This window comes from Balaenoptera physalus (assembly GCF_965194825.1).
Source record: "Balaenoptera physalus genome assembly, chromosome: 5".
NCBI lineage: Eukaryota > Metazoa > Chordata > Mammalia > Artiodactyla > Balaenopteridae > Balaenoptera > Balaenoptera physalus.
The window spans coordinates 7,523,104-7,546,722 of record NC_138884.1 but is presented as its reverse complement, the minus strand read 5'-3'; the positions used below and the strand labels follow the sequence as shown (position 1 = coordinate 7,546,722).

Sequence of the window (23,619 nt, the reverse complement as noted above, 5' to 3'; positions counted from 1 at the left end):
GTGGAACTCTGACAAGTAGTTTGGAAGGTAGAGGAAGGCAATCCAAATACAGGGGTGCAAAGCCAAGGAGGAGGTATTTGGAGGCTGAAAAATAGGCAAATGGGAGACCACTTTTAAATTCCCAGGGGATGTGACATTGTCTTTCCTTTCACTCCCCTTCATTTAACTTCCTCTTCCCTTTGTAATTTTTCGCTTTAGTAGCCTGACCAAAATAGAATTTGTTCACATTCTTCTTTTTCTGTCTCTGTTCTTGGATAAAATTTTTCAAAAAGTAAACTCATTGCTGCTCACCTGGCAATTCAAGTCCCCAAGAAAAATTTCAGAAGGCGCCTCTAATCTCCAGCAGTTGTACTTGGCAGTGGGCTGTAATCAAAGACAGAGGAGGCAGGTCATAGGGGTTGTGTATTCCATACACCATTGCCTTCTGTACTTTCTCAAAGCAGATTACAGCCACATAGCTCTTTAGATGCTATGCACATTATATCTGGTCACAGTATTTGAGCTGGGTGATAATTACTATGTAGGTGGAGTGGTGAGTATTTCATTAATACAACTATGCACCTTATGCAGACTCTGTTGGGCAGTGAGAGTGTTGAGAAACACAATCTACATTTTCCTCTTAATAATGCAGTCATATTTAATATCCACTTATTCTTTAGGCATTTTAATTATTCTTTGTTCAGGAATCCCTCACAGCTGAAAGAGCTGAGGTAAGACAATGAAGAAATTAGTCCAGAACATTTGCACAAGAGTCTACAGTAAATGTTAGAAAAATGATATGAGAAAGTTACACCCTAACAGAGATTTCACATGTCGTTGTGTTGGCATCTTCTACAGAGTAGGATAATGAAAGAATAAAAGTATGTGTGAAAGAGTCTATGATATTAAACAGCATTCAACTTTGATTCAGGAGATTGAAAATATAACTTTGTATTTGGAAGATCAAATGCAAATATTATGTTTCTCCTGCCCTAATGTTTATCTAGGGAAAGTTAAGCAATTTTCATGGAGTCTTAAAGAGGTAAGAGATCAATAGAATTTTTGTTGCTACTAATGACTATTTTCCAAGATTAAGGAATGTTCTATCCTTTATAAATGTTAAATTATAGGATGAAATGAAAAATGAGGAAACAGGCAAGAAATATTTTATAAAAGTGTTGACTTCTGTAATTCACAGTATGTGGCATATTTTGAAATAGTAACCTGGGGACTGTCTGCTTATGAAAATATTATTCTAAGGTGCCTTTAGCTATAGCTCTTTGAAACAGCAAATGTTGGGGAGCTACAGCCATGAGTCCAACTGTTCCTTCCTAAATGATACTCTGGGGTGATCTAAGCTGTCCCTAGAGCTTTAAACTCAACTGACTCCTCCACACAATCTGCCCAGGCAGGACCCAGAGAGCAAGCTGTGAACCTCAGTACTTGCTTTTGACAATTATCCTGGTCCCCTTTCTGCTTTATCTTTCTGCTTTTTCTCTTGCTCTCTCCTCCTTAATTCCCAGATTTCAGTTCTCACTCCCTTGGAGCCTTCATTTCAGGACTACCTTCAGTTAGTCATGTAGGTTTTCTCTCTATTTGCCAGGACTTTACTTTCTTCTTGGTATTTGCTTTGGTTTTAGTTTTGGCCCGTGTATTTTCCACAAGGATGAATTCTGTTCACTTCAATAGGCACATTTTTCAAGCTCTACTATCCCTAACCTTTCCACAGGGTTACACTTAATGTTCATGGTTTTTTGCATCTATATAGCAATCTGTTTTGTGGGTGAAAGTTCAGGACAAGTGTTAATTTAAAGGCAGTGGAGGGAGAGTAGGAGTTGATAGATTTAAAGACAAAATTGCAGATATGGTTAAGAACGAGTGCAAATACAGTTGACTATTTCCAGAAGTAATGATCCTTTTTATCTACTTTTTTTTTTTTGATTTGAAGATCAATTTTCCCTCTTTTCATCTAATATTTCAGATGAAGTTTAATGAATTTATCAGAATACCATTAAAGTGAGTGAAGTAATATTTTTATGTGCTTTCATTTTTTGAGAGCTAATCTGTTCAGTCTATGTGACTTGACTGTGGCCAAGACTATGAGATCTCAGCCTTTGCAATAGCTGCAGTAATCTATAAATTATTAACAGTCACTTGGCTCATTGCCTCCCTTGGAAAGTGTTCTGTGGAGCTGATATCAAGGTGAGGTTGCTTCTAATGTCAAGGAGAAATATTTATTTAGATTAATTTCTTGAATAAACTTACACACTCATAAAATACAAATAACCCTATAAATTAATATCTTTTATCACCCTAAGAAATCATTTGTAATAGTTAAGCATCACAGCATGAGCTACGGGAATTTCATGTGTCACATGTCGTAGATCCTTGAAGGGCCAGGTGGCTCCAGGATTAAAATCTTCCTATCCATTCACACTCTCTAAACTTGGGGTTTCTGGTGTTTGGTTTTCACAATCTTAAACCCATTGTGCTAATCATTGTTTTTTAATGCTTTCATCACTTCTGCTTTCTTGCTCAAGTTTCCACAGTGTTTCCAAGTTGCTGCTGACTGCTCCACTAGTTGTGGACTTCTCTTCTTGTTTATTCTAATTTTCCACTATTCCTCCATACTACAAAGTCATCACAGTCCTGTGCTTAGGTTTTTCTGTGTCTTTACTCTTGTTGTTTGTCTACTTGGAATATCTTCTCTCCTCTTCTACACACAATTTTAAGTCCAACTCATGTTCTGTCTACATAAAAGTCTTTCCTGAGAAACACACTCTCTTTGATCATCTTTCTTTATGCATACCATTATGACTGAAATACCTGGCAATTCATCATGTACTACTTTTTTCACTAATTTGTGTTGTTTCCCTAACTTGATTGTAAATTTCACATAGGTGAGGAATTAAAGTTCTTGCTCCCTAAAGTCCTAAAATACTAGGCATGTAGCAAACTCTTAGAAGACTGCTCTTTCTAATGAAAATAAATGTGCTCTCTTTACTATATTAGGGCAGCTACAATTAGCTTAAACTCAAAGAATTTGCTTCTTAATATGAAAAAAGTGTAGCCAATGATACTGTCTGATTTGACAGGAGTATTGTTAGTGAACCATTGAAACGCAAAATGCACCATGTACTGCCATTTTAGGACACTGATTATTAGTTTAAAATGCTATTGTATGTTTTGTGCCTTTAATTTTATAGCTAGATTTTGGTTTTGTACGTTATGTAGACTAGTAATGTGCTGTAGCAGAGGGCATAATATGGAAAAGTAGATGGTAAGAAGGCAGAACACGTAATCAAAGGGAGCAGTGATGGTTGGGGATGTTACCCAGTCCAAGCTCATAGAGTTCACTGCACGACAGGCCAATAAATGGAGAGACAAGTTGCTGGGGTAAGGAATAGAGACTTTATTCAGAAAGCCAGCAGCCTCAGAACATGGTGGACAAGGGTCCCAAAGAACCATTTTCCCTGAGTTTGAATTCAGGCTTCTTTTATACTAAAAGGGGAGTGGGTGTGGTTGATTGTTACAAACTTCTTGGTTTGGAATCCTTTGTCCTTGCAGCTGTTTACATAAGTCAGGTCACAATGTTCCTATAAACCTCCAGCAAGACAAATGTTATTCTCTGTTCTGCAACTTTTTATCTCTATATGAATGGAAGAGCACTATACCTTTAAAGGTCAGAGCCTTGAGAATGAGCTATCCTGTATATTTCAGGCTATAGGCAACATTCTTAACTTGTAGCGAAAGCAATAGAACACAAAGTTTAAAGTAAAAGAAATAGGTCCAATATGGAGTCAGATTTGTTCTTCCCTATTACAAGGATGGAAGCAAAGATTCCTGCATTGGGGAATATTGCTGCATACCTTTAGAATTTTGATAATAGTCAACAGAAATAGAAACAGTTAAATCATGTTTATTTTTCTCCTAAGAAGCTATAATAACTACAAAACAGCTTTTAGTACCCAGATGTGAAAAAGAAGATAAATAATTATGAACTAAAGGTGGCTCAGCATACACAAAAGGAAACTAAGCTACCTAAAAGGCAATATAAGCTATGCTGCTAGTTCCTATTTCTAATGTAAAAAATTACCACAAATTTTGTGACTTAAGTCAAACCAAAAATTTATTATTTTATGGTCTGAATGTCGGAAATCTAAAATTGGTCTACAAGGCTGTGTTCCTTCAGGAGACTAAAGGAAAGAACCCATTTCTTTGCCTTTTGTAGTTTCTAGAAGCTGCATGCATGTCTGGGCTTGTGCCAACACATCACTCTGACCTCTGCATCCACTGTCATTTCCCCTCTTTGACTCTGACCCACCTGTGATTATAAGGGGTTCCCCTGGATAATCCAAGATAATCTCCAATCTCAAGATTCTTAATCATAACTTGAAAACCCTCTTTGCCATATAAGGTAACATAGTCATAGTATTTGGGGATTCAGACATGGACATCTGTAGCGGGACAGTATTCTGGCCACCATAGCTACTAAGGGTATAAGGACCATAGCTCATCATCTTCCTACTCTGAGTACCTGGAAAAGAGTCACCAAAAAATGTTTAAATCTGCGATTTTTAGACCATCTTTTTAGTAAGTTATTATCATATAAAGTGAAATACCTTTCTCCAAGTGAATTTAGTGATGATTTTTCTCAAGTCACAATCTTCAAATGTATTGTTCCACATTTATACCATTTCTTCGTGCACATGCTGATTCAAAAATGTTCAAATAATTATTCACTGTTTGATGAATGTGCTACTTTTATCCATATTTCAAAAACATGTTTGAAAGTCAAACGCTGCCTACATTTTAAAAATTCTGTAAATAGGTGCCCTGTATTTAAATACAGATCTGGACTTTCGTTATCTTTGTAGAATTTGGTAGAATTTTCTAACGGTATAGAGGTAACATCTCAACAAAATGTCGCAGTGGTATTTAAGGGATATTTTAATACATAATGCAAATTCATCCCATTGAAAACAGATCATGGAAAATGTAATCATTTTTAATTACTGAGAGGGACGATTAAAATGCTACTGTGACTTTAAAAAGCATGACCACAATCAGATAAAGTTCGAAAGATTACTTAAAAATAAATTAATTAACATCGTCCACTGTGCTCAGCATAATCTGAAGCCTTTTGGGGAACACAAAAATAATAGAAGCATGACCTTTTCTATTAAGCTATTTGGAGAGATTAGGTAGATATTCAAGTAAATTAAATTGCCGTAGAAATTGGGAGATAAACATAATTGTCTTGTCTTAGAGGAATCAGCAACCTTTTCTGGAGGAAACTACATTGATGAATTGGATAGGTGAAAATGACACTGTGGACTTAGATATGCAGTTGATAAAAAAGAACAGTGTGAAAAGAAAAGCAGGATATTATGGACTCTATTTTGGATGGACACAGTGGGGTCAGATTAAAAGGTTCTTTAAGGGCAGTTAAAAAATTTTAGGCTTAATAATACAGGATATTTAAAAATCAATCAAACAGACAAAACCCTGGAGTGTAAGGTCTCCCCACCCCACATGCACACAAGAAAAATATGCAGTGATGGGGATTTTTGTTTATTTTGTTTATTTTTTGCTCAGAATGAAGCTTGATATACATTTATTGAATTTTATTGAATGAATGAATTACTTGAATTCATTTTCTGTGTAATGCTTTTGTAAACAATCAACTTTAAAACTAATGGTTTTCAAATGTAAAATAGGTAGCTAATGGGAAGCAGCCGCATAGCACAGGGAGATCAGCTCGGTGCTTTGTGACCACCTAGAGGGGTGGGATAGGGAGGGAGGAAGGGAGACACAAGAGGGAAGAGATATGGGGATATATGTATATGTATAGCTGATTCACTTTGTCATAAAGCAGAAACTAACACATCATTGTAAAGCAATTATACTCCAATAAAGCTGTATTAAAAAAGAAAAAACCCAAGAAACGAATGGTTTTTGTGTAAATGATTTAGCATCAATTTGATGCCATATAGGATTAGGTTTCTCCTTTTTCCCTAAGTGTACTAAAAGTACAGGATGAGGAGCTGAGTTACATATTTTCCATACCCCAGACCTAAGAAGTAGGGAAGCTGTGAGACACACTGAACTGTCCACTTAACATTAGAAAGATGATTCTGTTTGGGCTTTTCTTTAAGGCTGAACCATCCTGGACTCTCCAAGGCAGAGAGGAAACCTTTTCCTGACAAAAGCCTGTTTCTTAAACTGACCAGAAGGCAGAGTATTCTAACAACTTTCCATAATATGCTGGTGAATTCATCCCTTTTTTCTTTATTTTATCCTTTGAAATATCAAGGTGACTCAATAAATGAATTAGGTGTACACAGGGGCAGCGCAGTTTTCCATTAGATTCATATGCAAAATATTGAGTTGCCAATAATAAGCTAGTATATAGAGCTAATGAAATTTGAAACTGATGTAAAGATCTGTAATTGCAGCATTGTGGGGGGTTGAGCTCAATAATTCAGAAAGACCTAGGCTTTGGGGGTTTTGTTGGTAACTTAACTATTAGACGATCTAATTTTGAAGCATTATTAGTGATGATCTTTGATGCCATTTGAAAATTATACTACTTGCACCTACCCACCATAATGAACCCCAAACAGATTGACAATCATATGTATTATGCTTATCATAAAATTTCTCATCTTACACGACAGTAGAAATTTTTGGCTACCTTTTTTCCTCCTTGGAACACCTATTCTCCAATTAGTGACCCAAAATAACTCAAAAGTTTTCATGACAAAGAATCCCAGAAAAACATATGGCTGGTCTACAACCAGGAGTTCAAAGAAAATTGAGAAAAGCATAGTTTTCTGTAAAGCTAGAGATAACAGATGAGACATTATTTTCCTGACATCTTTGGGAGTAGAGGCTAATGTAGGAATTATAGGGGCATTTCATATAGCTGAGACTCAGCTTTTGTGGGTGTTGTTCATGTGTGTAAGACAATATCATTTTGTGTTTTACCTGTACCGCTAGGACTGTACCATAAATAAATTGGTTTATGGAGATGGAAGGGTGGGCCACTCCTGTGCTTGGAGTCCCATGGATATGATAGTCAATTGATACAGGTGACTTCATGATTTCTGTCTTGCTGCTGTATCTAATCATTTTAGTACCAATTCCTGCAAGACTCAATCAACCAAATTGTCATGGAAGACTGACATCGGGCAGAATGGAAGAGTAGAAACAACACTGGATTTCCCGTCAAGAGACACATGTTCTAATTATGTCTCTGCCTCTAGTTAATGTGACTTTGAACAAGTTCCATTACGGGTATTGCCTCAGTTTACAAGTGTTACACGTTGGACTTTCTGGAGCAGGTGTTAAGGGGAGTTTAGGGTGTAAGATGTTTCTTAGACATCGACACTTGACACAAAGGAAAGAAAGTAAGAGGAAGCAGGGTTGAGTCGAGGAAGACTTTGAACTACAGTGCAGACACAGCACTGCTCTGGCCGACTAGGCTGAGATCTCAGGAGGGGATGCTGCAGGTGAGGGTACCCCGCGACCAGCTGGAATCACGGGGAGTTTATTCTGCACCTTGCTTACTCAGTCACTGGGCGTGAACGGCCCCCGGCAGGGCCTGCCATCAGCAAGGCGGCTTTCTGCTGCAGAAGCAGACCATAAAGGGGGTGCCAGCTGGAGACTGCCTGTAGCCCATGCTCACCCCAGCGAGATGAATCCTTCCTTAAAGGGAAGCATATTCCTGTGTCTGCTACCCTGGGTTAGTAAATGGCAGATTGTGATGAAGGGCTGTAGTGAAGGCATTTTGGATGAATGGTAATGGGTGAATTATAAGATGAATATAAGATTTAACATTCTATAAAATGTATGATTGTGGCCAAATTAAGCCCAAGGTCAAATCCCCAGGAAGTCTCTAGAACCAGCCCAAGGACAGAGGTGCGGTTTGAAGCACTATAAGCATTTACAGAACACAAATGCCAGCGTATCTGTTAGTGATACTCTGAGTTGAGTTGTGTTTGTCTAGAATCCAACTCTTTTTTTCTCCTGAACAAAACCTTGATTTTCTTTTGGAAAATCACAGCTCTCCTACTGTTGTGGTCCCGTGCTCTGCTGTCTCGCTGTCTCCTGGCCTAGATGTAGGCACGTAAGACTAGTTCAACCAGTAAGATGCATTCCCCCTAGAATTTGAATTTTGGGAGGAATGACAAGAGTAAGAAAGAGATGGTTGAGGCTGATTCATCAAGGTGGCAGCTTCCTGAAAAGATTGCCCTCAAGCCTCAGGGCCTGGTTCTTGCTCTGCTTGAGATCTAAGTGTTAAAATGCTGCTTTGATTCTGTGAGTGATGTAGTAGTATTCCAATAAATTCCTTACTTATTTTCTCTTAGTTGACAAGAGTTGGTTGAGTTGCTTATAAAGTGGTCCACTACAGATGGTGCCCAGGCTAATCCAAATTAATAATGATAATAATAACAGTGTTGTTATGATGATGGTGATGATGATGGTTTCTGAGAATGCTGAAGGAACCAGTATACCCATTTTGTTCTTTTTTTGAAGGAGAGTTCTCCACCAGGTAAACACAGTTCCACATTAGAAGGGTGGTAATGGTGGGTGGTGTAGAGTCCAAAGGAATTAACGTATGAAAACAAGGAGAAATCTTATTTGAGAGGAAATAATTTCAACTTATTATAAGGGAGAATTTTCTATCAAAAAAGCTTTCCAAAATAGATCTGGGGAGGTAACGAGTACTCCCCTGTTCATCCCCATCAGGAGGAAAAAATAGAGGAGAAAAACGTCCGGCTTGCAAGACGGTTGGTGAGGATGGATTTCCTGTCAGTTTTCCCAATATGGTATATCCACCACCATCTCTCTGCCCAGGTAATATCACACCTATTCCATCAGCTCAGGCTCTCAGGAGCACTGCCTGGCACCATATGTAGCACAAGGTCAGGAAGCTGCCCAAGAGGCTTACAGAACAATCGCCTTATTATCTTGATGTGAGTCTTAACAGGAGCTACAATTAGAGAAACAACTGGCTTAGCCAGGAGGACATGTTTCTAGAACTCCTGGATATGAAGGAGATTGTTAAAACCCATGACTACTTTCTTTGCTTTACTACTTCATACTACTGCACTTTGAGGATGACTTCCAGATTGGCCATGGTAAATCTGACCACTTTTCCAAGGTGAAGATGATGTGGAACATGGCAGCTTCACAGATATTTCACAAAATCAGGCCATGACTCATGAAAGTTGTAATATAAAGCAATAGAAAATAAATATTTTAACATGCTGTTTTGTTGTTCATGACCCCAAAGACAACAGTTTTATTGAGAAAGTGTTTCTAGTTTAACCGTCCTTCACACTGAATTTCATGTATTGTGTATACGACTTTGACCAAAAAGTAAACACAGAAGAAAGTTCTTTGGCTTAAGAAACATAACATGGAAAGAGGCAGACAGGTTTTACTTTATTTGTTTTTTATCTGAAGTATTTCTGAGTGTAAGTTAACACTTTTAAAAATTGAATCATAAATTTAAATAGTAATTTTAAAACACTTTCATAGCATTTGCTATATGTCAAGCAGTGTTTTATGTGCTTTACATGCATTGAATCCTATAATCACTGCAACGGCTCTGTGAATCTCCTTTCCACAAATGAGAAAACGGAGCTACTTAGGTAAACTGTTCTTCAAGGAGCAACCAGAAAACTGAGGAATGTCTCTGTAAAATCAGTGATAAAGGGAAATCTGCCCTTTGGGCAGAACTTAGAATAGTATATTTTGTTGTCGGTTTTGTATGGGTTGGGAAATACCCAAAAAGGTCCCACGGAACTAAGTAGCAGGACCACAGATGGAGAGCAGGGAGGGTCCCACACAATCTGAGCGTGTGTCCTTCACTGCTGTTTAGCACACAGAGCTACTTCTAACCCGAAGGCTGTGTTTCCTTACTGCTGTCACATCTGCAGCATTGGTTCGCGCCCTAACTGTGGTCCATGCTCTTTCACTCTCGTGGTTTCTTGGAATATCCTTTTCCTCCCTTTACCTTATTCGCCTCCATCCAGCACCCAGCTCAACCCCAGCTCCTCCACAAAGCCTGTCTTGACAACCATAGTGAAGACAGTGTTTGCCCTTCTTTTTCCTCTTGCTACTGAGTCCAAGCTCGTACTGCTCACTGCGTGATGGGCCAATAGATGGAGAGATGAGTTGTTGGGACAAGGAATAGTGATATATTCAGAAAGCCAGCAGCCCGAGAAGACGGTGGACTAGTGGCCCAAAGAACCATCTTCCCCGACTTAGAATTCAGGCTTCTTTTTTTTTTTTTATTTTTAATTAATTAATTAATTAATTAATTTATTTATTTTTGGCTGCGTTGAGTATTCGTTGCTGCACGCAGGCTTTCTCTAGTTGCGGCGAGCAGGGGCTACTCTTCGTTGCAGTGTGTGGGCTTCTCATTGCGGTGGCTTCTCTTGTTGTGGAGCACGAGCTCTAGGTGTGCAGGCTTCAGTAGTTGTGGCACACGGGCTCAGTAGTTGTGGCTCGCGGGCTCTAGAGCGCAGGCTCAGTAGTTGTGGTGCACAGACTTAGTTGCTCCGCGGCATGTGGGATCTTCCCAGACCAGGGCTTGAACCCGTGTCCCCTGCATTGGCAGGCGGATTCTCAACCACTGCGCCAGCAGGGAAGCCCCCAGGCTTCTTTTATACTAAGGGGTGTGGCTGGTTTTTGCACACTTGTTAGTGTCGGAATCCTTTGTTCTTGCAGCTGTCCCTGCAGGTCAGGTTGTAGGTCAAGTCATGGTGTTCCTGTAAACCTCCAGCAAGACAAATGTTATTCTCTCTTCTGCAACTTTTTATCTCTATATGAATGGAACAGTGTTCCACCTTTAAAGGTCAGTGCCTTGAGAATGGGCTATCCTGTATATTTCAGGCTATAGGCAACATTCTTAACTTGTAGCAAAAGCAATAGAAAAAGTTTAAAGTAAAAGAAACAGATCCAATATGGAGTCAGATTTGTTCTCCCCTTCAGTGTCCTATCTGGCCACCACCCCGGCTCAACACTCAACCCTCTGAACTGCAGAGATCAATGCAGGCTCCAACGTGGCAGCTTTCTCAGGGGGACCAGCCGGCCACCTCACTGTCGAATGATTACACCGAATACCTTCCAACAGGGGGAGGCAGTAATTTGCCCTTACAAAGTGGGACTGTATTCTGGATAAACATTTGCTTTCCCTGTTTAAATCGCTTCTGCTAGCACCAAAATCTATGGTCTTATTTACTTTCGTTATGTTCCTAGGACATTGCCTAGGACTAAAATACTCATTTCACACAAAGAGGAGTGTTCCAGTGGGCTCATGCCCATAAAATTATCTGGTCTTCTTCATGCACTCCTTCAGTTTAAAGTAGGCAGCCTGATCAAATGCTGGAATGGTCTATTTAAAACTTAATTACAGTGCAGTTTAGAAATTATACCCTTAGAAAACTAAATTTTATTGTGTAGGATGGGTAATATGTTTTGAATGGGTGACCAACATATCATGCCATTTTTCTCTAGCTAGAGCATATGGGTCTGATAGTCAACGAGTGGAGGATGAGTGGTATCACTCACTATTTCACTTAATAACCCTTTTGCAGAATTTTTGCATTTCTTTCCCATAACTTAGACACTGCTGGTTTTAATTTCCTAAGGGAAAAAAAATTTCACCAGGGGACACAGCAATGGTTTCACTGAATTAGAAATTGACTGACACCTGGCCCATTTGTGCCTCTCCTGTCATGAACCAAAAGGCAGGTTATTACACTGGCTGACATGATTGATCCTGATTACAAAGAAGAAATTGGGTCACTGATATGTCAGCAAGCCTGAAAGATGATCTGTGATGCCTCCACCCAAGGGCACAAGTTAGTGGGAAATTATAGCAAACCCAAATATTAGTATACAAGACCACTGAGGATTTGGATTTTTTAGGAATGAAAATTTAGGTTGGCCTAAATTTGTCATTGCTGCCAATGACAAAAAGTCTACGGACTTGATAGTAGAATAAAGAAGTTACAGAAACCAGTTACAGCTTCATAACCAGTTACAAAATGATAATGCCATTTAGTAACAGTGCAATCAATATGCATATTTTATTAAGTACTTGGCTATATGAGTATGCATACATGTGTATATATGTTTGTATGTATGTATTCACTAATTTCTTTTTTCTTCTCCCTTATTTTATTTATTATTTTACTTAAAACTTGGTGCTGGTGGTTTACTTCAAAATTTAGCCTTTAGGTTACAGAATATTCAGAATATTCAGTGTGATTGAAATAGAGCAGTAATGAAAATCTCTAGAGAGGTGTAAACTGCTGTCTCTAGAGATGGATACATAATGGTTTGGATTTTGTACCTCCCTTTTTAGGGAGCAGGTGAGAGTTCTTTCATTTACATGGAATCTGTTTGCAACTTGTTATACAGAAGCATAAAGCTGGTACTGTTTAGACTGGGGATGGATTGTGTTCAAAACCCACTCTTATGTATTCTGCTTGGAGATGCTGAACCTGAGATTCTGAAAACTGCCTTCTCCTTTGTCAGCTGATTCCCTGTGAGCTCACCCAACCAGAGACCCTGGAGGGAGGTGGAAAGGCAGGAAGAAGAATCTCTTTCATGTCAGTATCATCCTAGCAAATGGTGTTCCACTCAATCAGCAGCAGTTGGTTTACATCTCAAGCTTCTTAGTCATTTCCAGAACCAGCCTTAATGTTCCCACTCAGCGATCCCAGCAGCAGGAGGGTAGCATCTGCTCCCCTGAAGTCTCATAAAGACTCTATCTGCAGGTAGAGTTACATTGGCGGTTAGGGTTTCAACATATGAATTTTTGGGGAACACAGTTCAGTTCATAGCATTCCCTGGCCCCCTAAAATCTGGGTCCTTATCGCACAGAAAATACATTCATTCCATCCCAACAGCCCCCAAAGTCTAAAGTTTATTCCAGCATCAACTCTGAAGTCTAAAGTTCAAAGTCACATTTAAATATCATCTAAATCAGGTACGGGTGAGACTCGAAGTATGATTCATCCTGAGGCAAAATTCCTTCCAGCTGTGAACCTCTGAAGCCACACAAGTTATGTGCTTCTAAAATTTGATGGTGTGACACGCATACGATAGACAGACATTTCCCAGAAACATCCAGAATAACATTTGACCAAATTTCTGTGCACCATGGCCCCGCCAAGCTGACTTGTGAAATCAATTGTCATATAAGACATCACATCATCTTTAAAGGTCTGAGTCCCAACTCTTCTGGGACCCTTCTTTGGGCTTCTGAGGTACCAGTATAGCCAGTGGTACTTTTTCTCCAAACAATTTGAATCTCAGGTCTGTGGCGCCCCTCCACTGAACTTCTAAGGATTAAAAATCTCAATACCTTTCCTTTAATCTCCCTAGTCCAGGAAGTGATAGTTGATTCCGGCAACTATTGTCTGACTATACTGTTCCCTTTTTGTTTTTCCAGTTCTGTAACGCTGTCTAACAAATTCCCCATATTAAGTTCTGCATATTTAAATATTTGATGCCATTTCCATTTTATCTGTTAGACCATGGTGGCCGATACACCATAACTCTCTTTAACATAGGTGGTGTGGCTTATAAACAACAGAAATTTATTTCTCAAGTTTCTAGAGAATGGAAGTCCAAGATTAGGGTACCAGCACGGTCAGGTTCTGTGAGAGTCCCCTTCCTGATTTGCAGGCTTTGTTTTCACATGGCAGAGAGCAGAGAGTGAGGCAAGATCTCGTGTCTTCTTGTAAGGACACTAATCCTACTCATGAGGGCTCCATCTTCATTACATAGTAACTTCCCAAAGGCCTCACCTACTAATATCATCACATTGGGGGTTAGGATTTCAAACATAATGGATTTTGGGGGAACACAAATATTCAGTCCATTTCAATAATTCTGGTTTTCCTGGGACTGTCCTAATTTATGTCTGTTTCCCATTGTGTTTTTAACTCTCATTGTCTTTTACTCTCCAAAGTATCCTAGTTAAACAATAAGCGATACAATCATGCTAAAGGTTTAGAACAGTGTTCTAGTCAGGACACCTGGGATCTAGCACTGAGTGTAAAAACTGCATGTGTCTTTGAGCAATCACTCAAATCCACTCTGAAGAGTAAATGACTATTTTCACCATTTATTACAGCTCCAAAACTCTCAAATCTTGTAATCTATCATGGTATCATACAATTTATTTATCCAAATATATTCAAATATGTTACCATTGAGATATTGACATAAATCTGAGTAGCATTAGAAGGTGCCAGAATTGGGGTGAATTTTGAGCAGTCTTCTAAGAAACAGAAAGCAATCTAATTGGCAAAGATGAACAACCTGAAAAAGGGTTGTTAAATCAATCCAATCACTTCAACACCCAAATTATTGCAGCAAGAAAGGATAGAGATATTTGATAAGTTTAATGTACATACAATTATATTATTATATTACTATTCACTGATTTTTTTTCCCTCTGTACAGGCACTAGTTTAAGTGCTTTGCATATACAGGTTGACCTTTGAAAAACATGGGTTTGCACTGAGTGGGTCCACTTATATGTGGATTTTTTTCAATAAATACTGTAGTACTACACGATCCAGAGCTGGTTGAATCCAAGGCTGTAGAACTGCAGATATGGAGGACCAACTATGAGACATGAGCATCTGTGGATTTTGGTGTCCCTGACGGGTCCTGGAACCAACCTGCTCAGATACCAAGGGATGACTGTAATTATTTAACTTTGATAATAATCCTGTGAAGAAGGCATTATTATTATCTCTCTTTTATAGATGAAATATTCAGAGATGTTAATCAACTCGTCTGAATATACATAGCAAGGAAGTGCTGATTCTGGGAATTGCACCCAGTAATCTAGTTTTATAACTGCTATACCATAATTTTAATTATCAAGACCTATACAGCTTTATGTAACATGATGGAGGTATTAGCTAACCCTACCCTGGTCATCATTTTGCAACAGATAAGTGAATCAAATCAATGCATTGTATACCTTAAGCTTACACAATATTAAATGCTGTTTATATCTCAATAAACCTGGGAAAAAAGAATATAGCTAGATAAAGGAGAAATATAATTACAATGCAAGTTTGATTAGAGAAAATCTTCTACTTAAGCTCTGTTAAAATATATGTGGATTGTTCTTTTTCAGAATTATAAGAAAATATTCCTGTGAAGATGAGAGTCGTAGAGTATATGGCTCTAGACTGTCTAAAATTAATCATCACATTCCTGAGCCTTCCCCTTGGATAATCCTGCAATAATCAGATGTTCTGATTCAGTAGGCCTGAAGTGAGGCCCAGAAATCTGCATTTTAATTACATTCCAAGTGATAGTTTTGTACCCTCAAGTTTGAGAACAACTATTTTCTAGCTTTTGGAATATGAAGAAAGCAATGAAATACCTGATAGGCATGCTGTATTTGTGTGCTAGGGCTGCCATGACAAATAACACAGGCTGATGGCTTAACCAACAGAATTTTATTTCTGGAGGCTAGAAGTCTGAGGTCAAGGTGTTGGGAGAATTAGTTTCCCCTGAGACCGCTCTCCTTGGTTTACAGACAGACACCTCCCCAGCCTGCCCCCTCACAGCTGCCCCTTTGTGCCTGTGTTTTCTGTGTCCCGACCTCCTCTTCATATAAGGACACCAGTCATATTGGATTAGGGCTCATCCTAACAACCACTTTTTAAATTAATTACCTCTTTAAAGATCCTATCTCCAAATACAGTCACATTCTGAATGACTAGGGGTCAGGACTTCAACATATACATTTTGGGAGACACAATTCAGCCGATTAACCCCTGACCATGCATCCCATCTTGTTCAGAATGACCCCAGTTTACATCTGATGTGCTGGGATGATTTTTATTAAAGCCCCCTTTCCATCTCAAGAGTATTCTAGTTTGGACCATAAGTTATGTGGTCTCCCTATTTAAAGGTTACAAAGTTACTTAAATAGAAATATAGCTCTCTTATGTTTCTATTTTGTCCCACTGGTATCTTGAGGACAATTCTTAAAGTATAGAAAATATTAGATCAGTGAACTTTCAAAAGTTATATTAAGGCAATAATGTTTTTTAAATTATATTAAAAAGCATGATTAAAATTAAAAACCCAGTGAAAGGAAGTTAAAGTGCTTATAGTGGATTTTACCACTCTCTGAATGTGCTATTTTTCTTGATTTTCTTACATGACATATTACTTGTTCATAGCTAGTCTTCATAATATTAATATATGACTTAAGTCAGGATTTTAAAGTTTTTGTTCAAAGGCTGCTACAGACATAATTGAAATGTCACTTCTAGCCAGAGTTTTCAGTCAAAAAGAATATAGCAACTGATCTTTCTGAAGTTGTGATGATGCCAGTTAGATTACCCCAAATCAATTAAGTTCTCTTTGTCCTGGTTTCCTCATCTGTAAAACCTGAGTCAAAATATCAACTACCTTAGAATTATAAAATTGTAAAGTTCACACAAAGGCTAAGAAGATACCTCTGCCCCCATACCTAACTCTTCTTCCTTTTCATTTTCTCCCAGCACTTGTCATACTGCTTTATCTCTTATCTTTGTTTTGTCCTCGCTATTGGGGTGTTGGCTTGGGGCAAAGACACTGTGTTGGTGTGTTTGTATTCCTTGGGCACAGCAGATGAGTGGCCTAGAGATAACAGTAAATATTCATGGAGGGAAAAGTAAATTAACACAGAAGGAATGAAGGGTTGAAGTTGGCAAAGGCAATTTGCTTCAGTTGTCTCTACTGTAAAGAACTACTTAAAAGAATTGCATAAGAGATCATTCAAGGACTTGAACATCTAATTGAGACTTTTCTAATATGAGCAAACTATACATACACAATTCAAGCATCAAGTGCTTAATTCAGAAGTGGGCAATCAGAAAAAGAGAACTTTCTTTCAGCAGATAAGTGAAAGAAAAATGTACAACTTTTCCTTCCTCGTATTCCCTTTGGCAAAGAAAAAAATTTAAATCTTAGTATTGGTACGAAAGCCTTTTGAGTCTTCACTTGCATAAGTGCACACGTTCCATATTGAAAGAGAAGTTAATCTGAAAAATCAGCTCAATCCCATAGTTCATCTTGGAATCCTTACAAAAAGGATACACTGTAACTGCAGAGGACATTTCTGATGTTACCAAGAATCTGTAAGAATTCTTCTGTCTTTCTTTCTTTAGTACAGTTTTATGTTATTTGCTTTAACTTCGTATACAGTCTATTCTGAAATTACTCTGCCCACTAACCAATGAACCCGTTTCATTTCATTTCTCTTCATTTCATTTCATTTCTCTTCATTTCATTTCATTTTATTTTATTTTACATCATGTCATTAACATTTCCCAATTCTATTAAAAAACGATGATGAGCAGATTTTATTTAAAGAATTCCAGGAAGGCATTTTACACCTTTGTACTTTCCCTTTCTCGGTGGGGCGCTTCCCCTGGCACCTGCCTGTGTGGCCAGTGCTAGTGCTGGTCACGCAGGTGGTAAGAAACTGTGGTGTCTCTCTAAGCTCTTTGAGGTGCTGATTCTCCCTGCCTCTCCCTGCCCTCCCACCTCCCCCCGCCCCACGTCTCTTGGGTGAACCAACTTGGCCAAGTACACACGTAATGTGCCACCCCTCCCTGCGTTGCTTTGTTTAAACTAGCAAATAAAGTGGTGCCCTGGGCAGAAGCTGGCAACCCCAGCATTCTGAGATTCCAGACTTCCTTGCAGTGAAGATGAAAAGCCTGGTGCCCCTTGCGTCATGGGACACACGTGTAGCAGAGGCAGTGGTCCCTTCTGTGGTTTGCGGCAGAGTTTTTAAATGTCACGACTTCTGAGCTTATTCACTAAGCCTTGGACTTCAGAAAATCAGTGTTTTGGATTGGTTTGAACCTGTTTCATTTTAGAAGTGGAAAAGCTGTTTCTTGAACTTGTTAGGATCATTCAACATGAAGTATCAGAATCATGGAGTCATACACAAAACTCTCCTAGATGCTCACTTTGAAAATAGAAAGGAGGCCCCTCCAAGACTTAACGCTTGCCTGGTTTCATGAGTGCAAAGCAACCTCTTCTCTTTCTCTTCTTTTTCTTTTGTGCAAGTGTTTTTAGGCCAAGTATGATACCCAAATTCACACACTAAACTTTAGTTTCAATGGATGTAACTATTTTTACCAGTTTTTTACAGTTCTTTGATACCTCAATTAAAAAGTTTACAAAGCATATTCTATATGACTTGGTTTTATTTGCATTCTGTACTTGAATGCAACTAAAAAAACTCAAGAGTACTTTGAAACTAAATACTTCTGGGGGTAGGAAGAGCTGTGGAGAAGTATTTCCAAATTTTAATCACTAACTTTCTTTTTTATATTAGACATTTTATTTTTCTCCATTATGAAGATGCACTTATTAACGTCAAAATTTCTGTTTAGGTTTCAATTAACAAGTAATAGATTATTAACTAATAACTAAACTATAACCCCCCAAATAAGCAGTTACTCCAAGAGATTTGGTCTAGTAAAGGTCTGTCACACTTCAATCTTGCGTACCTAATATGTTCTACCCAAATATTTATCTTCTATTTTCACATGAAAATTGTTAGATGTTTCTGAAAGCTCTGTCTCCAAGCTTCTTTGAAAGGGTGACAGATACAGATTTTTATAATTATTTCTTTTGAACAAAATTCTTTTTTTTTTTAAACTATTCTTTTTTTTTTCCTAATTTATTTATGTATTTTTTGGCTGTGTTGGGCCTTCACCTCCGCGCGTGGGCCCTCTCCAGTTGCTGCAAGCCGGGGCCACTCTTCATCACGGTGCGCGGGCCTCTCACTATCGCGGCCTCTCTTGTTGCGGAGCACAGGCTCCAGACGCGCAGGCTCAGTAGTTGTGGCTCACGGGCCCAGCTGCTCCGCGGCATGTGGGATCTTCCCAGACCAGGGCTCGAACCCATGTCCCCCGCATTGGCAGGCAGATTCTCAACCACTGCGCCACCAGGGAAGCCCTGAACAAAACTCTTGATATATCTCACTTGATCTCTGTAGTTTTTTAAAGCATCTCACCTGTTGAATACACAAAATAATGTAGCAATGAGTTGATTTAGAAGAATAATTTCAATTGCCAGATAACTATTTCTCAACAGTAAGTATAGAGGTGCTCACTAGGGAGCATTTCCACCTGGACCTTCCTGGAATGTTCAGTTACTGAGTTATTGAGGTGTCTGAGGAATGGACATTCTGTACAGAAGTAAACGTGTGGGCCCCTGGGTGTCCAGCAAGTGCTGCATGTCTGTGCTTTTGAGTTGAACGGCTTCACGTACGAACAAACCTTCTACTCATTTTCTTTTATTACTCATTTCCTTCCCACTCTTTACTTTTTCTTTTTTTTTTAAATTGAAGTATAGTTGATTTACAATGTTTCAGGTGTTCAGCAAAGTGATGCAGTTTTTCAGATTCTTTTCCACTATAGGTTATTACAAGATATTGAATATATAGTTCGCTATGTTATACAGTAGGACCTTGTGGTCTATCTGCTTTATGTACAGTGGTGTGTATCTGTTGATCCCAAACTCCTAATATATCCCTCCCCCTGCTTTCCCCTCTGGTAACCATAAGTTTGTTTTCTACATCTGTGAGTCTGTTTCTGTTTTGTAAATAAGTTCACTTGTATCATTTTTTTAGATTCCACGTATAAGTGATATCATATGATATTGTCTTTGTCTGATTTACTTCACTTAGTATGATAATCTCTAGGTCTATTCATGTTGCTGCAAATGGCATTATTTCATTCTTTTTTATGGCTGAGTAATATTCCATTGTGTATACCACATCTGCTTTATCTTTCCCTCTCTTGAATGGAGTATCTGCCAGGAATTATTGTCAGGTAGATAGAAAAACAGATTTCAAAACCGACAGTCTTTGGCCAAACACGGTCACTTCCTGTGACAAGTTCTTTAAAGAAGCTTATCAGTGATTTCAGTCCTTCCTGGAGAGACCAAATTCAAGTCCACTGGAGAGCAAGAACAGGGGAATAACCTGTGCCTCTGTGATGTTAGAAAACTCATTGAAACTTGAGATTCTGCATAGTTTCACTCCTGAGTACGAGCCATTGTCATGTTATTTATTTTATACCTGTACCCATAGGGCTGGACCAAAAATCAATTAGCTCATGGAGATAAAGGGGTATCTATGGAAATAACTTTGTGTAAGTATGTATTATGTTGCTGTTCAATTTCTTTTTCCACAAGTTTATTACATTATGAATGAATTATAAATGATGGGGTGGGGGGAAGGCAGCAGAGCAAGTGCTTTAGAGATTGGACTTTGAAGCAAAACTTTCTGCTTTTGACATCAAGTTCTAGGACTTGCTGGCTGTGTACCCCACCCCCTAAGGTTTCCATCTTCTCCACCTACCCCCATTTCCTCATCTGAAATGTTATACCCACCTCACTGTGTCAAAATGATCAAGTGCATTTATGTTTATGAAGTTGTAAGAGAATTTCTTGGCTCTAAATGTGCTTTGTTAAATAAAATAAGTGAAACCTCCACAGAAATTAAGTAAAGAAAGGGAAACTCCTTTATCTGTTACTACACTGTTTTCTGTTGCTGTCCCTTGTTCTGTAAGACGTCTGTGCCCTCGAACCTGCATGCATCATGTCACACTTGCTGAGATGCTGAGACGCTCTGTCCCTCCTGCCCCTTCCCTGCACTCCTTCACTTGGAATGTTCCTTCTTCTCATCCTTGCATGTCCAAGGTCCAGCCGACCTCGAAGGCTTAGCTCAAATATACGACTCCTTTCATTACTCTGTAAATGAGGATGTGAATTTCTTCCTCCTCTGCGACTGTAAAACTTATTGTTCTACTATAGCATTTAAGTTCTTTCTATCTTGTGTTATAGCTCCTTGAATATGACACTTATCTAGATGAGAGGTCTGTGGAGATGTTGTGCAAATCCTTCTATACACTCCATGAGTTGAGCACTGTTCTTTGCGCAAAGTAGATGCTCAACGAATACTTGTTGAATGGATTAATGAATCTTGATTTAAATATATTTTACAACTAAAATACATTGTTTTTAAAAGTGAAATATTCTAAGAATATCTATTTACAGGACAAAATACTCACGATATAATGTTAAGTGATAGAAAACTCTATAAGCAGTATGACTCCAATTTTCTAAAATAAAGTATCTATCTATCCATCTATTTACCTCTTATCTATCTATCTACCTACCTACATATCTATAAATTCCTACCTATCTATTCCGAAAAGACTGGAAAGAAACTTCACAGATGTTGACAGCATTTATGTCTACATTATAAGATGCAGGTGATTTAAATTTTCTTTTAGTTTTTGATGAAATCTCTACAATCCCAATACATCACCTTTATAATTATAAAAGCTTAGTATTGCAACAACATAAATGCTTATACAAAAATAAGATTGCTTTAGCCTAGAAATATAAGAACACACCATCATCTTTGAATAGCTTAGATTAAATAGATTAAAATAAATTGATTTAATAGATTTATCTGCTGGCTTTTCAGCATATAGACCTTAGACATCCTGGGGAGAGACAGCATGGAAGACAGTTTCCATCTCTCTTGCTTAATTCTAAGTGCAATAAATAGTTGGTAATAAAAACTGGAATGTTCAGCTTGGAGAAATAAAAAGTAATTCTCAATAAGAAATCTTAAAAGAACTACTAAGTATTTTCCATACAGAACTTTTAATTATTGAAAGCAAAGTGTATTTTTGACTTGCTCTAAATATGCAGAAAGCAAAAAGCATGTAGAGAGAAATTGAGAAATACCAATGGGGAATTGAAAGGAAGCTGGCCATATATATCTATAGAGTGTTTTTTTTTTAAATGATTCATTTTGAAAATGGATTTTATAGTGCACACATAAAGGAATAATGAATATCTATTTTGTTGATATGAAGGTAAAATATTTGTCATTTCAAGAAAGCAATTAGAAGTGAGTTCAATTGATCATCTAAAATGTATTTCCAAGAGGTTATTCTATTAAGTAGACTCACCTTGTGTTGTTAAGCAACCCTGGGTCACTGTTACTGTGCTCTTCAAATACTTATTTTAACACCTTTTCTCAAAAGGACTTTCTTCCAGTCCTGTAAGAGGTACACACGTCTGACATTTGGCTCCTTAAGGAATTTCTTCATCTTCGACAAAATTTCCTCTATTTCTCTAGCTTTTCTTAGGATAAAATTTTCTTATGGTTTACTTGGTTGAGCTGAATTTGACTTTACTGGTGAGAGATTTTTCTCTAAAATAGTGCTGAAGAAAAGTTTGTTGAAAGAAAATGCACTTTTATATATCCATGGAAAGAAACAACTCCACAGAGATAAAATGGGAGCAGAGGAGCTGTTTGCTCAGTGAAGAATATCTGTTGATGTGTGTCTTTTGGCATTAAAAGGAAGTTCATTACTCTTTGTGAATGTCTTTATTTAGCTGAAATATCTATCTAATGTCATTATGAAAATACATTCGAGAGACGTTTTGGTAAAGTACTATAGGCCGGCACAACTCACTATACAATAGCCAGAGGAAACTTATGTTTTGTTTAGTACCGAAAATGGGTCTAAAGTGAAAGACCCAGTGTTCTTGTTGTGTTCTTTTTTATATAGTGTGGGAGGTTCAAAGTACCTCTCCAAGTGCTCAAGATTCCTGAGAATTTTTTTCCCAATTTAAAAGTATACTAGCTAATTTAGAAGAATGAAAGAAAAAACAATCACTTTTCCCTCCCAAAATTTAATCCTGGCTTTCCCAAGAATTATACAATTCTGAAAAATCAAAAATTGATTTTTTCTTTATCATGGTATCAACTTTATATCTTTTTTTAATCCAAAACAGCTGTAATATTCCGAGAAAAAAATACACCACAGAATTCTCCCTGAAGTATGTTCTTACTCTTTCTTACCTTATTAAATATAATTACATTGTCTTACTTTGCTCTGTTACCATTCTGAGTCATCATGAAAGGGTTCTAATGATGGTCAAATTGTTTATGAAAACCACCATCCATGATAATTCCCATTTTTAGAATTCACAACACATTACCCTTGTATTGAAGGCAAAAATATAGCATGAGTGTAAACTTCTAGATCTACTTGCTTTCTTTTGAGCCAGTGACTTAAATCAGCCCCAATATAGGCTCATAAACATCCTAAGTCTGATCCCACGAGAAGGTTTTTAGCGTCATCCTCAGGCAAGATTAACCTTAAGCTACTGCAGCTGAATGAGGGTCTCGTCAATTTCCAAACATCCACGGGGGAATCAGATTCCGTCACAATTCATGGCATCATGAGCAGTTTCAGAACATTCCCATCAGGCTGTTTTCTTCTTCTCATTTAAATTTCTTATTCGGTATCTTCAATCATTTTAGCCTAACTTTGCTCTCCTTAGAAACAAAGACAGTTGCCATCATTCTGTTTGGAGAACAGTATTTGATATAATTCAAGATTCAAACCTGCTACACCTTTTCAAATTATATTTGTTTTCAAATTTAACATTATTAAAACTTTATAACTTTTATTTTCTAAACTGTAGCCAGTTTGGTGTTTTTTGTTGAATCCTTTGTACTTTTTATGAGTTTCTTTTTTTTTA

At 38.0% G+C, this 23,619-nt stretch overlaps 1 protein-coding gene across 4 annotated transcripts in view; it reads left to right on the top strand.

Moving 5' to 3' along the window:
• Positions 1-23,619, top strand: part of MARCHF1 (membrane associated ring-CH-type finger 1) — an 859,229-nt gene that overhangs the window by 414,219 nt on the left and 421,391 nt on the right. The window lies entirely within an intron of this gene.